General features: G+C 33.1%; 1 protein-coding gene across 1 annotated transcript in view; it reads right to left on the reverse strand.

Moving 5' to 3' along the window:
* The window catches only part of LOC118193531 (protein turtle-like), a 1,156,839-nt gene that overhangs the window by 588,491 nt on the left and 551,588 nt on the right, over positions 1 to 16,760 (reverse strand). The window lies entirely within an intron of this gene.

Consider the following 16,760-nt stretch of genomic DNA (forward strand, 5'->3'; position numbering starts at 1 on the left):
TTTACTATCACTTCTTATTTTCTACTTCCGGCCAGAATTAAAAGCTTTAACTTATTTATGCAAATATGTCTTGCTAACGCCAAGTACTTAAGTTGTGGCTTTTTGCCAAGCAAGAGGAGTTATTAAAAGCAGGCCGCTTGCCATAGTAGTTTTACTCGGTTGCTGGTTGCCTTCAAGGCCAGAGGTTTAGTCCTCTTGATAATTTCAAATGTATCGTAGTTTTAGCAGCTCTCTGTACTGCATACGGATTTTGTTAAATAACGGCCAATCTTAAAGTTAGGCACTTGTATATTAATCCGAAGTTAGTTTTAGTTAGAGTTTTAGTTAGTAGTTTTATATTCTTACGTTCAGACCACAAGTGGTTGGTCTCTGTATTCCGAAGTTCCGGAAATCTCTGTAAAGATAGAAAAATAAAGGATTTCGTATACCCTTCCTATGTGTATTGTCTACTTCACAATTTACTGAACATAGCTTGAGTAAGCTCCCTGTTCCGAGTCAGGACAGTTCATGTTTCCAAGGCAAGTAAAGAGGAACACAAGTCCTGATAGCGTTAAATCAAAATCGTAAAAACAACCTTGTATTTAGCTTAATGAAACACTGAATCGATTTCGAGGGCAGCTAAAGGTCCCTCCTCATCAGGAGAAAGAAATACATAGAAAGAAGAAAATAAAGGAGAAGGAGTTCTTGTCCTTTATGCTTGATCAGATAGCCTGGCTCAGTAAAAGTAGGCGGCCAGTGCAACTCTGATTAAAAATCCAGTTATAACCACGTGCAGTGCTGATAAGGACCACGTGTTTCTGAGACTCCTTCTCCTTTATTTTCTTCTTTCTACGTATTTCTTTCTCCTGATGAGGAAGGACCTTTAGCTGCCCTCGAAATCGATTGAGTGTTTCATTATACTTACGCTAAATGCAAGGTTGTTTTTACGATTTTGATTGTCACATTAGCGTGTTTCTCTTCTAGTCTAGTTTATTACGTTAAATGTTGCCTTTCATTTTAATTAATTAAAACCTCACTTTCATAAAAATATTTTTTCTCCCATTTTTAACATACATTACATACAGTGGTTAATTAAAGTGTATGTAGACTCTTTCTTCGGGGAAAAAATCCATTTATCCGAACTTTTGATTATCCGAATGCTATCCGGTCCCAGTTAATTCGGATAATTGGATTTCTACTATATGTGAATTCTAATTAAAATGTTTTTCATGTCAAACGCAGTCTCTGTAAATGCTCAAAGAAACATAATATTAGCTTCAGCGCATAGAAACATAAGCCATAATTTAAAATTTTACGCTGCCGTATCACTAGTTCAATTGACGTATTGCACTGAAGGTCGAGATATTATCAGGTATGTCTAAATTCTATATTAATCAGTAGAGTGACATTGTGTTGCTGTCAATATAAGAATTCCGATGAAATGCATTTTAATTTAAGTAGTTTATTCGAATAATGATTTCTGCCAAGAGATTTATATCTCAATCATTGATCGAAAGCATCTTTTTTTTAACAGTTCATGTTATGCTCATCTTAAAAAGCGCCTTAAAATAATTGGAGTACATCAGTAAACAAATAAATAAATAAAACTCCCTACTGAAAAAATAACAAATTCTCAATAAGGCAAGAGCACGCGTTGGTACTTTATCGATAAGAAGCATAAAGTGTTCAAATATACGAAAGAGAAAAGAATCAACGACAACAAAAACTGCAATCCACCAAAGTAGGAAAACACAAACCATCCTTTTAAAACTTTCGGTCCTCGATAACGATTCTGCAGTGCTTTAAAAGACATTGAGTTCTTCCGTTGGGTTTTCTCTGAGCAAAAATTTTTTTTTAGCCTGAATGTTGTTTTTTTATCAGACGTACCTAATGACAATCGAGTTAAAAAGATAGAAGAATAAAAAACGTCCAAGGAATGCTCTTAGGATTAATCAATTATCGATTTTGGAAAAAAAATTGCTAAAACCAAAAATATCTCGGCGGGAATGAAGTGAAAATGCGCACTTGAAAAGGGCAAAGTTGTCAAGTAATTTTCTTTTTCGATTGCTTCAATTCTTTTGATTCGTTGCCTTGTTCACTTAAATTTCGATTTTTCGATTAGTTTAATTGTGTAATCTCCGTCCACTTCTGGTTCCCCAACGTGTTGTTGCACAGTCTGTAGATTTTTTTACTTTACTTTTAATTCTATGTTTGTGTTAAATGTGATACTTCTTTTCTCCCCCAACTGAATTTTTTATCTTAATGAACTTAACATAAAGAAGATAGTGATTTACTTTCCTTAAAATGTAATGCAATGTTTTATCATTAAGCCATTCTTATGCATTTTCTCATGTATTACACCTATGCAAACTATTTTCCTGAACTATTACCTTCGAGTTCCTTTTCATATAACGGGTGAGCACAAGTGCTTACCTTGATTACAAACAGGATAACTCGTGTTTGTGCCCAAATAACAAATCATGCATTGAATCCCAAATGCATAAGCACTCGAAGTTTGTAAACATATTGAAAACATTTAGCCTTTTGAGGCCGGGGCTTTGGTAGCAGTAAAAGCTACCAAAGGACGGGGAATCTTGATCCGAATGCTTTCCCTCTTTAAAAAATCGCCACCTATTTGCAACAAAGATTCTTGTGTGTAGTAAAATGGATTCTCAGAGGGGTGCATCCATGTCGGAAAAGGAAGACCTTTGAAAGAGATAAGTGGTTAAAACCCTAGGGACGTCAAATTTGACATTTCACCCCACTTTTCAGCCTGGAAAATGGGAGAAAAAGACATGGCCACTAAAGTGGATAATCCCGTCTTTTCAAAGAGAGGACTCTATGGCCACTATAATGGCCATGCCGTCTTCAAAAGTTTAATAAACAACCACATATGCATCATTTATAGCAAGTAAAATATTCAACGAGTACCTAATTTCACGTCACACACTTCTTCTGACATAGCTTCCCCCATATTTCTTTCTCTGGGGTGTAAGTTAAAAATATTGTGCATCACACAACAGTTCCTGATGTTACCACAGCGCATCACAGACGCCATTTACACAATGATACAAGAAGTTTGGACGCATGGAAGTAGGCTTCTGGTCGTAGGCCCCATCCTTAGCAGAAAAACGTACAAAACCAGCATATAACGTTATTATTGTTATCATTGTCAAGTTCCAGGAGCGAGAAGAGACCGAAGACTAATATTTGACACTAAATAAAAAGTCTTTCAAAGGCCACTTCAGTCAGGCGAAAAGTGCAGGTGGATGAAATGGCATGGTTTTACGCTGGAAGAGAAACGTCCGTTGGTGTTACGCGATAGCAATTGTAAACCGAATTTTTAAAGGACATGATGAGGTTCGTTTGGCAAGTAAGTCGAATTACGTCTTCAGTCTGAGCAATGCTAGGATGCTGTGAGGGCATGGCTACTGGTAACATGAAAGGAAAGAGTCTATAGAATAACTGAAAAGAATCATAATAAGGTAGGAATGTTACATTTTGGCTAAGGTGTTGCGTAATATAATTGAAAGTTGTAAGTGATTGAAATACTTATAGCCATAGTTATTGAATTTGCTAACTATTTCAATAAACATGTGCATTTGATTTGCAGGATCTGTAAGTGCTTTTAGTTTAGGCATGCAAGTTTTAAATACTTAAGTTATAACTGAGATTTGTGTCTTGCCAAAGATTTCGCCTAGTTCTAAGGTGCATTTGAAGAGATTTCGGGATTCTGAAATTTATTTTCTTCTATTAAGATAAAGAGTATTTTTAGTATTATGGCTTTTTCAAATATTCATATTTTCATTACCTGAAACATCGTTTAAAAATGATGAATGCAGCAGCAGCTGATTTAGGTGTAGTTTAGACTGAGTTATATTTGAATTTGTAGTATGTTTCTTGGTTATTTCTGCGCATGAAACGCCAGGTTTAATTACATTACCTTCTCTGTGGTTTCTAAGTTTGTTCTTGGGAAGTTTAGAACATGCACGATAGGATGCAACGTGAGGGCTAAGGCAGGTACTGCACCTGGGTTCTTCAGTTCTATTTCTCTGACGAGTTATTAGACGTTTTGTGGTGTAATGAATACTTCACACAATGTGAAAAGAAAAGCGCTTCTCGGAAGAATAGTGCCACCATTGGCAGTCATAGCATTGTGGCTCCTGGTTGTTCGAGGCTTCGGTTTTAACGGTTAAACAAAAAAGCAAGAGGTCTTGCTACTCATAATTTTTTTCAGCATTTTCATTTCTAGCAACTTGGCCCAGAAAAAAGGCATGGTAATTCTGGATTTTATTCCCGTGAGTTAAGTATATTTATTAATTGAAAATGCTTTCTCTTTAAGTTCTGCAGTGGTACTATCTTTGTTTGTATTTGATGGCCTTGCAGCACAATTAATTGTTCTGGCATGTTTTGCATTAACAACATGGTGCTCTATGTTAGCATTTTGAAGAGTGTGATTAACCATCCTCTTCCCTACAATACAAGAAATGCTGACGAATGTGTGGTCTGAAATTAAGTATTGGTTGTGGATATTTTTCGTGCTAGAGGTGCATATGTGGAAGTTTATTGAATATATCCAGTATTATAAACTTTGAAAGTTTGTATATTTGAGGATGAATGCATGTTTCGTTATCTGAGCACCATCATAAATTATTATTTTTTTGTAATCAGAGTAAATATTTCTGGATACCCTGTATTTGATGTTTAAAGCTTTAACGAAAATGTCAGTAATAATATTTAAAAATTCCCCGAATAGTTAATAAACGCAGAATTTAAAACTTTTGACAGCGACAGCGTTTCCGAAGACAGCATTCATCATGAAACCCTATAGTGGTACTATAAAATGAACAAATGAGAATACTGGAAAATAATGTTTATAACAAAACACCTCAAATTCATCTTATCAGTCCCTCCATAAATTTATACAAAAATTAATTTCGCAGGAAAATCACTATAATTCCTTAGTAACAAATTACTTAAAATATTCCTATCATTTATTCTATCAGACACGAAGAAAGGAAAAGTTGCTTGTTGAATGCAACACATACTGCTTGCCTCTTATCGTCAAGAAATTGTAAACTAAATTAAACTAACATACATAAGGAACAATATTCCTCTTCCCATTGTATAGAATGGGAAAATTATATATTGTGGAATTATATATTGTGGTTATGAAAGAATCAATAAGTTTTCTGTTATATAACTACTGGGCAAATCCATTATTTAACATCAGTTTTCGAAAGAACTTGAAATATATTTCTTTTCGCTTACATGCAAGCATATATACTGTTTCCTAACGCAATATTGAGTTAGAACAGTTACAGAATATAATAATGGAATCAGATTTGAAATTTAACTGAAAAACGTAAGTATAACCAACTATAATACAAATATAATATATAAATAACTATAATAAATTATAAGACAGAAGATATAAATTATATATAATTTAAAATTATAATATATAAGATATAAATAACTGTAATAAACTGTAGTAAAAATAACTACAATAAATGTAATTATTTTTTTTTTCGATTTTATTCTCGGGAAGTAATCTCTGTCTTAAAATAATACTGATTTAATTAAATAATTTGCTCTAGAAAAAGATTAAATTTTTAAATAAATTATAGAACTAAGTAATAATCCATAATCCTTAACTAGTGAGCATGTTTTTGTAGTTTTAAGAAGTTTGATAAATAAATCTCAAGACGTGTTACATTTATGGAACTAACTAACTCTTTCAGATTAGCTCAACTGAACTGTATTTTACAGACGCACAACTCATGTTTGGGTTAAGAGAAGTAGAACGCTTTTAATTAAATAACCCTTTTGAGTTTAGGAATGAGCTAGGATTAAAAATTTCTGTTATTTCTAGCAAGTGGATGATTTTGTTTTCTCATCTAATGTGAAAAATATTGTTAGGAATAGTTTTCGTGGTCTAAACAGCTATGGAAAAAAGGAATTAAAAATAATTCTTTCCTTTCACCTGCTTGTAAATTCTACGCAGTAAAATCATAATCCACTTAAAAATACATTTTTCACAGTTTCAGCCACAAAGTCAACATTAAAACGTAAAATATTTAGTTTAATGCTGAAGGTTAGTTAATCACAAGCTAGTTCACAGGAAAGCCAGTAGAAAAATATTCTTTAGTTTTCTAATTAAGTGTGCCTCCCTCAAAGAATTAAGAAAACCTAACTAAATTAAAAAGCATTCAGTTTCATGAATATTTAAAAGTTGTATGTGAAGAAGTAGACATTCGAAGCGCTTTGTGCCTTTAGTTAGGAATAATTTTCTTATCAAGAAGTACTAATGCCATTAGCTAAGTATAGCTTAGCATTTTAATTAACTAATAAACTAAAAGTTCAACCATAATGTCCTATATTACTTTGATATACAACAAAACTTTCACGTGATACTATCCTTTCAATGGTTAAGATAAAATGGCTTCTTCTGAGAAAAATGTGCTGTTACATGAAATTTGTATGCTTTTAAATCATGGAGTCCGATATGAAAAAAAAAAACTGAGTATTTTTCAGTTAGATATATACGTTTGTTTTAATATCATAAGTGGTTTAGGCAGAGCTTCGTTACTACACAACCAGATCTTGCTACTTCACAAAAATTGGTTTAATTTGTTTGCTTAAAAGTTCTAACTCCTGAACTTTATGCCAGGTTGGTATAAGAACCACCAATCGCAGCGATGAGACATAGGTAGATGGATTCGCTGAGTAAGCAACACATTTACGCATGCGCAACTTTCCCTTCCCTGATTGGCTACGGCTGAAACCCGGCTAAACGGGTGTGAATGGACTTAATGATTTTATTCTTTAAAGCTTTATGACGGTAAAACGAAGCCTTACTCATTAGTTGTATCCTTAATTATGAAAACAGCATTTTGTTTCTTATGAACTGCCCTATTGTACAATGGTGATTAAATGAATGATTACCTAAAATACAGGTGTGCGAGTGCTTAAATTGGCTATTGTCACAGGTATACTGAAAATATGCTGAAAACACCACAGTTCTATAGAATTTTAAAACCGAGATTTCGAGTTCAGTCTTGGTAAGCTCTAATTATTTTTTAATGATGTGTTTCTTAATTATAATATTTAATCATTTTTATGCAATTAAACTACTTCAAATATTTTCATCAATTATAATCATGAATTGAAATTTGTTTTGTTAAATTTATTTTAAAAATGCACTCTTATATAAACATACTCCTCAGTTTTACTTAAAAAACATTGATGAAGGAGATAAAATTGTGTTTCCTTTCATAAGAAATTAATAATACAAAAGATTAACAGGAACTTTCTGATATTTAGCTAGGAAAAAATAATTAAAAATGTAAAAACGATAGCAAAGGGAAGCTTTTTAGGAAAATTTCATATGCATTTGCTAATTTGAATTAAACTTCCCCACCTAAGTCATTATCAATGCAATTGAATTTAAATTTAGATTTCAAAATTACATATTACTTAATAAAACGCTACTAAAGAAACCGAATTAGTTTGAAAAAGTTCTTTGCGTTAAAATTAAATTTATTAAAAAAGTTCTTTCATATATGAAAATGAAGATTAATGCAAAATAGCAAAAGGTCTTTAAAAAGTAATCCGCATACTTCAGATGGAATTTAAGAATTTATAATCTAATTATCAAAGCAGCGAGAAAGTACAAAAGAATAATGCTCCTATATAACAAATAAGGTAATTAAATGAAAGCATTAACCGCCTAAAAAAATTTACATTATTGCTGAAGCAGCATCAAAATAGGTGCACTTACTTCTGATGCGGATCATAAAAAAAAGTATTCTGCTGTCATTATCATCTTAAAAATGAATAACTTCATATTAATGTTTTAAAAAATGCATTTTCGCAAATTAAGGAAGAGAGTTATCAACTGCTGATAAGCAAAAAGTTATTTTAAAAATATTTATCCATTAAAGAGAATTCAATTAATCACGAAACAATTCGCTGGAATAAATTTTAATCAAAAATTTGCATGTTATTAGGTGTATCTTACATTTGCTGATCTTTTTAGGGAAAGGTTGATAGATTGTTTTAAATTTTTTTTTTTTTTTTTGTGTTTTCAAGGATGTTGATTTTAATACAGCACTTTTGAAAGGTATAACTTTAATTTTAATCTCTCGAAGTGACAAACAGCTGTTTCAATTGAAAAGTTGCCATAATTAATGTAACAATTATGGCAGTTATATATATTTTCAAAGCAAAAAATGCTTAGCAGTTTTAAGATTAATGATGACAATTCAATATGCATCCAGTGTATAAAGCATATCATATGTATAATTTATCCTGTATAATGCAATACCTGTATACCTGTATAACTAACTTCCTGTGAATAATTAAACCCGTATCGTGCTTATAAGCCCCTATTGCGTATAATGTTCCTATTTGTCATTAATTTCCCTGTGTATAATGTAATGCGTACCCAGTGTATAATGTAATGCGTACCCAGTGTATAATGATAATATAATGCGTATCCTGTGTCTAGAGCGAATTCTGTGCAAAATAACCCTTTTATAATGTACCGATATAGGGTTTATTAAGAAAGAATTTTGATGCAATTTGTTCATGTGAAGTTAATGTAATGTTAGGGTAAAGTATTAATTTGATATGTAGTATATAATGCAATATGTAAATCATGTATCGTAATACATAATGTACTATGAAATGCAAGATAAAGGTAAACGTGGTGCTGTACTGATTAACGCAAATGGTAAAGGGACAGTGCCCAGGTCCTCCGTCACTTATCGCTTATTTCCCAGAGTGTTCTCCCTCAATATTGGGAGCGGAACTGGGCAAAGTATCACCTGTTTGATGCCCGAGACTTTTGCCAACCACATACGCAATTTTGATTCCTTTCAGATATGAATTTCGAGGGCTTGCTCTAAAATAAAAGACCTGATCTGATGTTACTGTCGATCGGGTTGGATAAGGCACAACCAAATGCCATATGGTATTAAATACTTAATAAAAAAAGATGATAATTCAAAGTTTATTATTAAAAGGACAGCAAACCCTCAATAGTAGAACCGCATGCATCCAATCTGAGTTAAAATTCAACATTAAAATCTTCTTATTCCAGAGAAATTGAATATGTTGTTTATTTACCGATATAAATGACAAATATTCTGAGTATATGTAACATATTTGCACACATCGAGATGATGGAACATGTGCAATGCATAATTTGTTGGCATTTCTAGAAGATCAGTTGCACTTTCTAACTAAAAAACTTGAAAAGATGTTCCTCTCTGTGAAGAAGTTGAAGAATTATTACTGCAGATGATGCAATCAGAAAAGAGAACGGATAACTGCATATGAATACTTGCAATGTAGTGGCGGCTTAACGAAAATATTCTGAAGGATTGGCAGAAGCAACAAATTAAGAGTCATCTGAAAATGACCAGTGAATAATTGCAAGTGTTTGTAAAAGGGCGCTGGAAGGTTGGTACTGTTAGTCTTTAGCACCACCCATGTTAATAGGTGTTCAAATGCAAAATTACTCCTTAATTTAGGCCTAGTGAGAGACACTGAAATCCTGTAAGAACTTAAAAAAGGGATTGAAAAATTTCTAGAGTGGTCTTGTGTATGCACTGAAGAAGAAATCATGTGTGAATTTTTCAGATTAATATAATCTTTTTTGCCATAGACACTATTATAAATACTTTTGATGTAACTGCATTTTTAGCATCAACGAACTGGATTAAAAAAGATGAACATTTACATGCATATAATGAAAGAAAATTGATGAAGGAAAAAATCTTCAGATCGTAGATTTTGAGACCGTAACGTGACTCTTGTTCTCGAAACGTATATAAATTTCTACAGTTTACTTTAATATGTTTTCTCAGTGTGGCTATGCCAGGTTTCGACATGAGATTTTCATAAGCTGCTTCCATATCTACAAAAAATATAGAGAAACAAAATGCTAAATATAAATATGCAATATTATTCTTTCTCATCACATTCTTTCACGAACAATTTCGATAGAAAAGCTGCTATTAGACCTTGCACATGTGATCTTGTTTGTTTTGTGGAAGTCTGGTTATAGTCCGATCTTTATTTGCCAGTAGCATGTTTATTGTGGCCAAGGAGTGCAAGACTGAGAATGTCATTGGTAGAAAGGCCAGTGGCAAAGAGTGCAAGATTCGTGGGAAGGAGTGCAAGATTGCACCTTGAGATCCTTGAGCTCCCTATAGGTGATAGTACGAATTTGCTCAGTTTCGCCCCCAATTCTTTGAGAGCACACCGGGGGGGGGGCGGGTTCCGAGGTTCTTCCGCTCCTCTTCCCCTACCAATAGCCTCTCGAGGGACTTTCGGCTCGCTGCATATTTAAGGTGCCACCATGCAACACAGACATTATACATTTAAAAACATCCATGCCATTTCCAGGATACGAACCAGAGCCGTTCGGTAGGACAGTCAATTTCGCCTGGCTTGTATTCTAATATTTAATTTATCTTTATCAAAAATTATTAACCAAGTTATCCAGTAGTAAAAGCAAAATAAAGGGTTGGTCGTATTTATTCATTTCTTTAATGCAAATATTTATGTTTCTAAAATACTTATCATTAAAATTATAACCGTTAATGATGTTGACTTTCTCGTTAGAAAATGTAAAACTGAGTTATTTATAACTTATAGCGTAGTTATTACAAATTCTTCAATTAACCCATATTTGCATGAAGTACATTTAAAAAATTGCTCTCTACAGATTTCCAGACATAACGTGGAAGTGCGGAAAATATCAATCACAAGTTTCAAGAATGCTTAAAAATTACACCAAAAACTAGAAGCACCTTGAGCTCATTAAGTTAAATAAGAAACAAATAAAAAAGATATCAGATAATATAAATATATTTTTATACTTTAGAGGAAAACAAAAGCACTGAATTTAAAATTAGCGTAGAAAACGTCGGTTTACTTTAATAACCTTCGCATGCTGATTAACTGGGAAAGATTTATGTTAAGTATGCACGCACACTTGATAATTACAACTAAATGCTAATTACAACTAAATAAATAAAAATAACACTTCAGGTTACTAGTAAAGGTATAATTTTGACTGGTTAGAAGTTGAGGTTTAAGAACGGATACATTTCTGATTTACTTTTATTTAATCTAATTACTAAAACTTCCACTATATTGTGCTTCGCGTGCCAAAACGTAGAAAAGGCATATAACTTGTTACAGCGGTAAATATTAGAAATTATATTGTGCTAAGAACTTCGAAAATCTTGGACAAAATAATAAAATTCCTCCTTATTTTGACATCCAGAAGTAATCTTTCAAGTAAATTCCCACAGGACTGTTCGTATAGTTAATATATCTTTTATGCTGTTTTATACCCATTTGCATTAAGTTGCACGTGACATGCAGCTATAACTTGAGGTGTTCTACTAACGTTTTATTACCTTGCGTTTCACGTAATTTTCAAGGTTGTCTGTAAACTGAGTCGGGTCAATATTCCTAAATCACGCTGAAAATGTGTATAGAATTAAACCAAGATTATTTTAAGAAAATAGGCCACTGCGAGTGTATACGTATTTCTTATCATCTAAATGTTAATAAAAATATAAAAACCTGGGATATCTCTAAATGGCATGATCAACTCTAAATTTCAAAAAGCTACCAAAGGACGGGGAATCTTGAACCGAATGCTTTCCCCCCTTTAAGAAATCACCTCCTTTTTGTAACAAAGATTCTTGTGTGTAGTTTAATGGATTCTCAGAGGGATGCATCTATGTCGCAAAAGGAAGACCTTTGAAAGAGATAAGTGGTTAAAACCACAGGGACGTCAAATTTGACATTTCAACCCACTTTTCACCCTGGAAAATGGGGGAAAAAGACATGGTCACTAAAGTGGACAACCTCGTCTTTTCAAAGAGAGGACTCTATGGCCACTATAATGGCCATCCCGTCTTCAAAAGATTAATTCCCGTTCAGCTCGATTTCAAGATTCAAATTAAAGAGTTAAGGTATACGATCATTTACAGCAACAGACTGTCTGTCTATGGTAAGAACAGCTCTCGCCAGTTTGTCTGCAGCTGTCTGTTGCCGTAGAAACGAGCCCTAACCCATTTTTCGTAGGGGTGTCTTGAAGACTTACTTCTGAGTTTGCCACCTTGGCGCATTTAAAGATGATTTGGCGATATTCACATTTTGTTTTAGTTTCAAGTAAAATGCTTGTTGACCCTTTGCGTCGACCCCGACATCCAATTTCCGAAAATGAAATTCGATGGCGTAGATAAAGCTTTTGCAGTCAAGAAACGGTCTTTGATTTTGCCGTGTGAGGTACAAGTCGCTGAATTTGCCATCCCTCTAGATGTACAATGAGTAAAAATAAACTTGTAGGGAAATAAATTTAAAAATCCGTGTTTATTTTTGAAGAAAAATTTCAATTTTGACATTTAAAAAAATCATGCTATTATTTTGCTTCTTTTTTGTTTATTTGTTTGCTTGCAAAATCATAGATGACATCTTAGAAATCTACTTGATTGCCCCATTCTCTTTATATAGTATAGACGCACTTCATAAATATAAAATAAATTTAATTTTTATAATTCTCCCCTCTAGCTGATCTACCGTGAACATTCAAAGCAATTTCGTCAGTCTTTAAATGACGTTCTGCTATGTTTTTATTTCAAAATTTTCTGTTAATTTATTGCTTGTGCTTTAATAATGACTAAAAATTTCATCATTAAATGTATATAGAATCATCTTGAAAGTAAAAGCGTTTTTTTACATACCCATGCTCTCAATAAATACTTTTTGCGAACATTTCTTCTTTTCTCATACCTTTAAACTAAACCAAAAGCTGGTTAATTTAATGGCGGAAGGAAGCGAAGGTGAATTAAAATCAAAACTACTTTTTCCTTAATTACCAGTGGTTTGGGTTGGTTTATATGATGACGGAAAGCCTCCGGGGTTAAATGCCTAAGAGGAGGGATGCCTTCATGGAGGGCTTGCTAAGGGAAACTGGCTGTGCGCCCAAAACCGTATCATGTTGCCAACATTTCTTAAAAGTTAAATTGCTGTCAATCCATGTTTCATCGATGTAAACGATGTGGCGTTCACTTGCTCTGAGTTTTCTCATTTCGCGTAAATAATTGTTCCTCCAAAATACAATGTGAGGTCTTTCGATAAGAATTTTTTTTTTCTACGCATTCCAACGAAAATTCATTGAACACAAAATTTTGCACAAAGTGTCTTTTTGCCACGGGAAGTCTATTTTTTGCCACAAGACAGGCAGTAATTTCCGCACAGATGGACTTTCTTTTCTTTGATGTGAAAGTCTTGTATTGTCTGCCGTAGAACGCATTTATCAAAATCGTCAATTTCACACTTATGATTAGCAGGGCTTTTACATTTCTTTCCAAGCGTATTCAGAAGTTTATTTTCACCCATTGTTGACCTTTCTTAAACTGACTTCTTAAAGGTCAGTTTAAACTAACTTCTTAAAGGTTGACCTTTCTTAAACTGGAAGGGCATTTTAAAAAATTGGCGATTAACAAAGCACTACGAAAATCAAGCTAAATAGAAGCGAATTTGAGCAAATGCTAGTACAAAAGATATAACAACGAGAATAAAAAGAGCTAATAGTAATAATATAAGGCTTAAGAAAAGATGCGTGCAGCTGGAATGAAGCCGAGAAGACGAATGATAAACTTCCCTTAAGCCAACAGTCGCCAAAAACAAAATAACAATAAAGCAACCCTTGGTTCGTCCCTATTTGAAATATACTAGCCCTGTTGCTATAGCGACCGCCACTCGCCAGACACCGTGGCGGGAGCTGTTCTTACCGTAGACAGACAGTATTCGCCCAGATGGGCATGGCTGATTGAGGAGCCTACTGCTATACCGAAGGTCCTCTGTTCGAATCTCGGAGAAGGCATGGCTGTAATTGTTCATCCTTTCGTAGGAGGTAACAATGGCCCACCTATTAGGTGCTTCCATAATAAAGTGCTCACCACTTCCAGCCTAAGTAATGGCCAAAACCTAAGTCGGCTAAATGCCTATCGATGAGAAAATAAAGCGCATTTACCAAAAATAAATAAACCTTTCTAAAATATCGTCTTTACATCTAATGAAAGTTCCATCCTGTTAATAAGATATTCAGCGTATAAAATGCACAATCAGTAGTCTCCACGAGAATCATTTTTCACCATTACAAGAAATTAAAAAATATTTACTCATTTAATAAAATCAACAGATTAAGAACGAATACAGAGTAAGAACAGAATAAGAACAGAGTAAGAACGAATACATTAATTATTTACTTGAATGCCTTTAGCTTTGTTTCCTACTCATCGAAAGATGTATTTAAATATTCATTCTCTGTCCTTTTGTTCCTTTGACTGTCATGTTACTTAATCACAAAAAATTTTCTGTGTCAAAAGAAGCAAATTGTTTATTTATTAACAGCGAAAGAGAGAGATAACAGAAATGTAAACGTCGGGTAACTGAACACATTAATTTTACATGTTGCAACAATCGCGTATCACAACTACTTACGTTTTAACTGACGCGAATGAGTTTTCACATATAGTACATTACAACTCTCCTGGTATAGGCATGAATGCTATTCCAAAGTCACAGTTTTGACAACTGTGAAGTTGCCAAACATGCAAGTTATCACGCACAAAGAGAAAAAGTGGCTTTTCTCGAAAGATCTGAAATAGAGTGGAAACCGAGGAGATTTTAAATGACTTTCCTAGATCAGATTTATGGTGATAGCTCCGATGCATTACAGTTTCCTGAATGGAATCATCTTTTATTATAACTGGTGTACACTTTTTACGGACTTTTTTTTTTCTCACTCTAGAGATTTGATAGAAGCCATCTTAAGGGCTGATGAAGATATCCACTCTTCTTGGTACAGCGCCAAAGGCTGAGTTTTGCCTCACAAAATAAAAAAGGGAAGTGATATGCTGGAATAAATGCAGGAAATCAATCAAAACTTCCATTCATGAAAATGGATAAAACTGTAGTTCCGTTTTGATTCATCCCGAAAAGAATTAAGATAAATAATAAGTTTTTTTAGTATTATATAAAAGTACTAACTATGAGTGAAAGCTTAATTTATACTTTATAAAGTATTTTCTCCCTCCTTTCTGTATACTTTCGTAGTGTAACGATTAGTACACTCGGCGCGTATTCGAGAGGTTCAGGTTCCAGCGTAGACATTGCACATATTTCCGTTCTCCAGCATCAAAAACCCTAATGACTCTACAGTGGCGCCCGAACTAAAATGTGCTGGATGATAATTCTTAACCATCAAGATTTGGTGATTGAGTCCCCTAATCCCCAGTCGCCTTTTAAAAGGGTTTCTCCTTCCATTCTGCATGCCTTCGTAACGGTTAGCACGATCGGCGCATATTCGAGAGGTTCAGGTTCCAGTTCCAACGAGGGTATTGTTCATTTTTCACTTCTCCAGGAAAAAAAAATGGCTGTACAATGTAAAAATGTAATACCTTGCTCTATATATTTCTTGTTCTGAAATTTTATGTATTTAAGATTTTAAAATTCATAATATAATGCCATTAAAGCAATCTGAAATGAATAATATGTCCAAGTGTGCGCTGAATTGTAAAGAGAATTCTTTATTTCGTTCAGATATAAAGCTCGGGAAACTTCGGTAACTACCGCGTTTTCGTTATTTTGAAATTATTGCAGTAAAAAATAATATATCTTCTTGAAATAATAAATTAATTTTACATGTTGCAACAAGTAAAATTAATTTATTATTTCAAGAAGTAATTTTAATAAGTAAAAATAATATATCTTCTTAAAAAAAATTAATGTTTTTTAATCCCTGTTTTTATTTTATAAAAATAGATTGATATAAATTTGATATATCTGTTTTAATACTTAATATTGTAGATTATACACGATAAATTTTCTCTTAAAAAGTTCAAAGAAAAAATAAAAAATGAAATTAATAAAATATCATATAGAATGTCTGATCTGCTCCAGTGTTTTTCAATAGGAACAGGCGAAAATTATTTAATTTTCATATACATATTCTCATATTTCTCATTAAAGAAAAAAAAGGAAAAAGGGGATAAACTAAACAAAGTAAATAAGGTGCAGTAAATAGTTTATATTCCGAAACGAAAGAAATAAAAATACATATTACATCGATTGCAGTAGACGAGGAACGTCTACTACTACCAAAACACATAAAATGGAATATCCGATACACAGTCTGCATGGAAGACGCATATGCAGCTTTTGTCTTTATACAGGACATCTTTCCTACAAGCATATGAATCACCTTTTTTCTTACATGTGTTTGCGTTCTTTAGGTATATGTGGCAGACGTCTGCAAAGATATAACAATACGTTTGAGTTGTTTTTGAAATGAAATCTGATATATTGCTTCTCCTTTAGAAACAAATTGCGTTCATAACGCATAAATAAGTAGTCACATGTTTAAAAATCTTCTACTTAAAGTACTAGAACATGTTTATCTTAATGCCAAATAACTGCTGTGGAATCAAAGTTTTAAGAAAAAATATCTTATGCGGACACCACATGACTTTCTTGGTTCTCACTTCGCAGTAATCCAATAATGCATAAGACCTCAAAATATCTTTATTAAAAATTGGAAAATATAAAAAAAATAAAACACCAAATACAGTTAAGCAATAAAAAATATTACAATTAAAATTAGAGCTTCTGCGCGAAAACAAGCAATTCGGCTAGCAGGCAAGGAGGCAAATTTTCCTTGTGCATAAAACTGAAAGTTTAGTTTT

Source organism: Stegodyphus dumicola, chromosome 7, assembly GCF_044657685.1.
Source record: "Stegodyphus dumicola isolate Sdum_Otavi_A_Nest chromosome 7, ASM4465768v1".
Taxonomy (NCBI): domain Eukaryota; kingdom Metazoa; phylum Arthropoda; class Arachnida; order Araneae; family Eresidae; genus Stegodyphus; species Stegodyphus dumicola.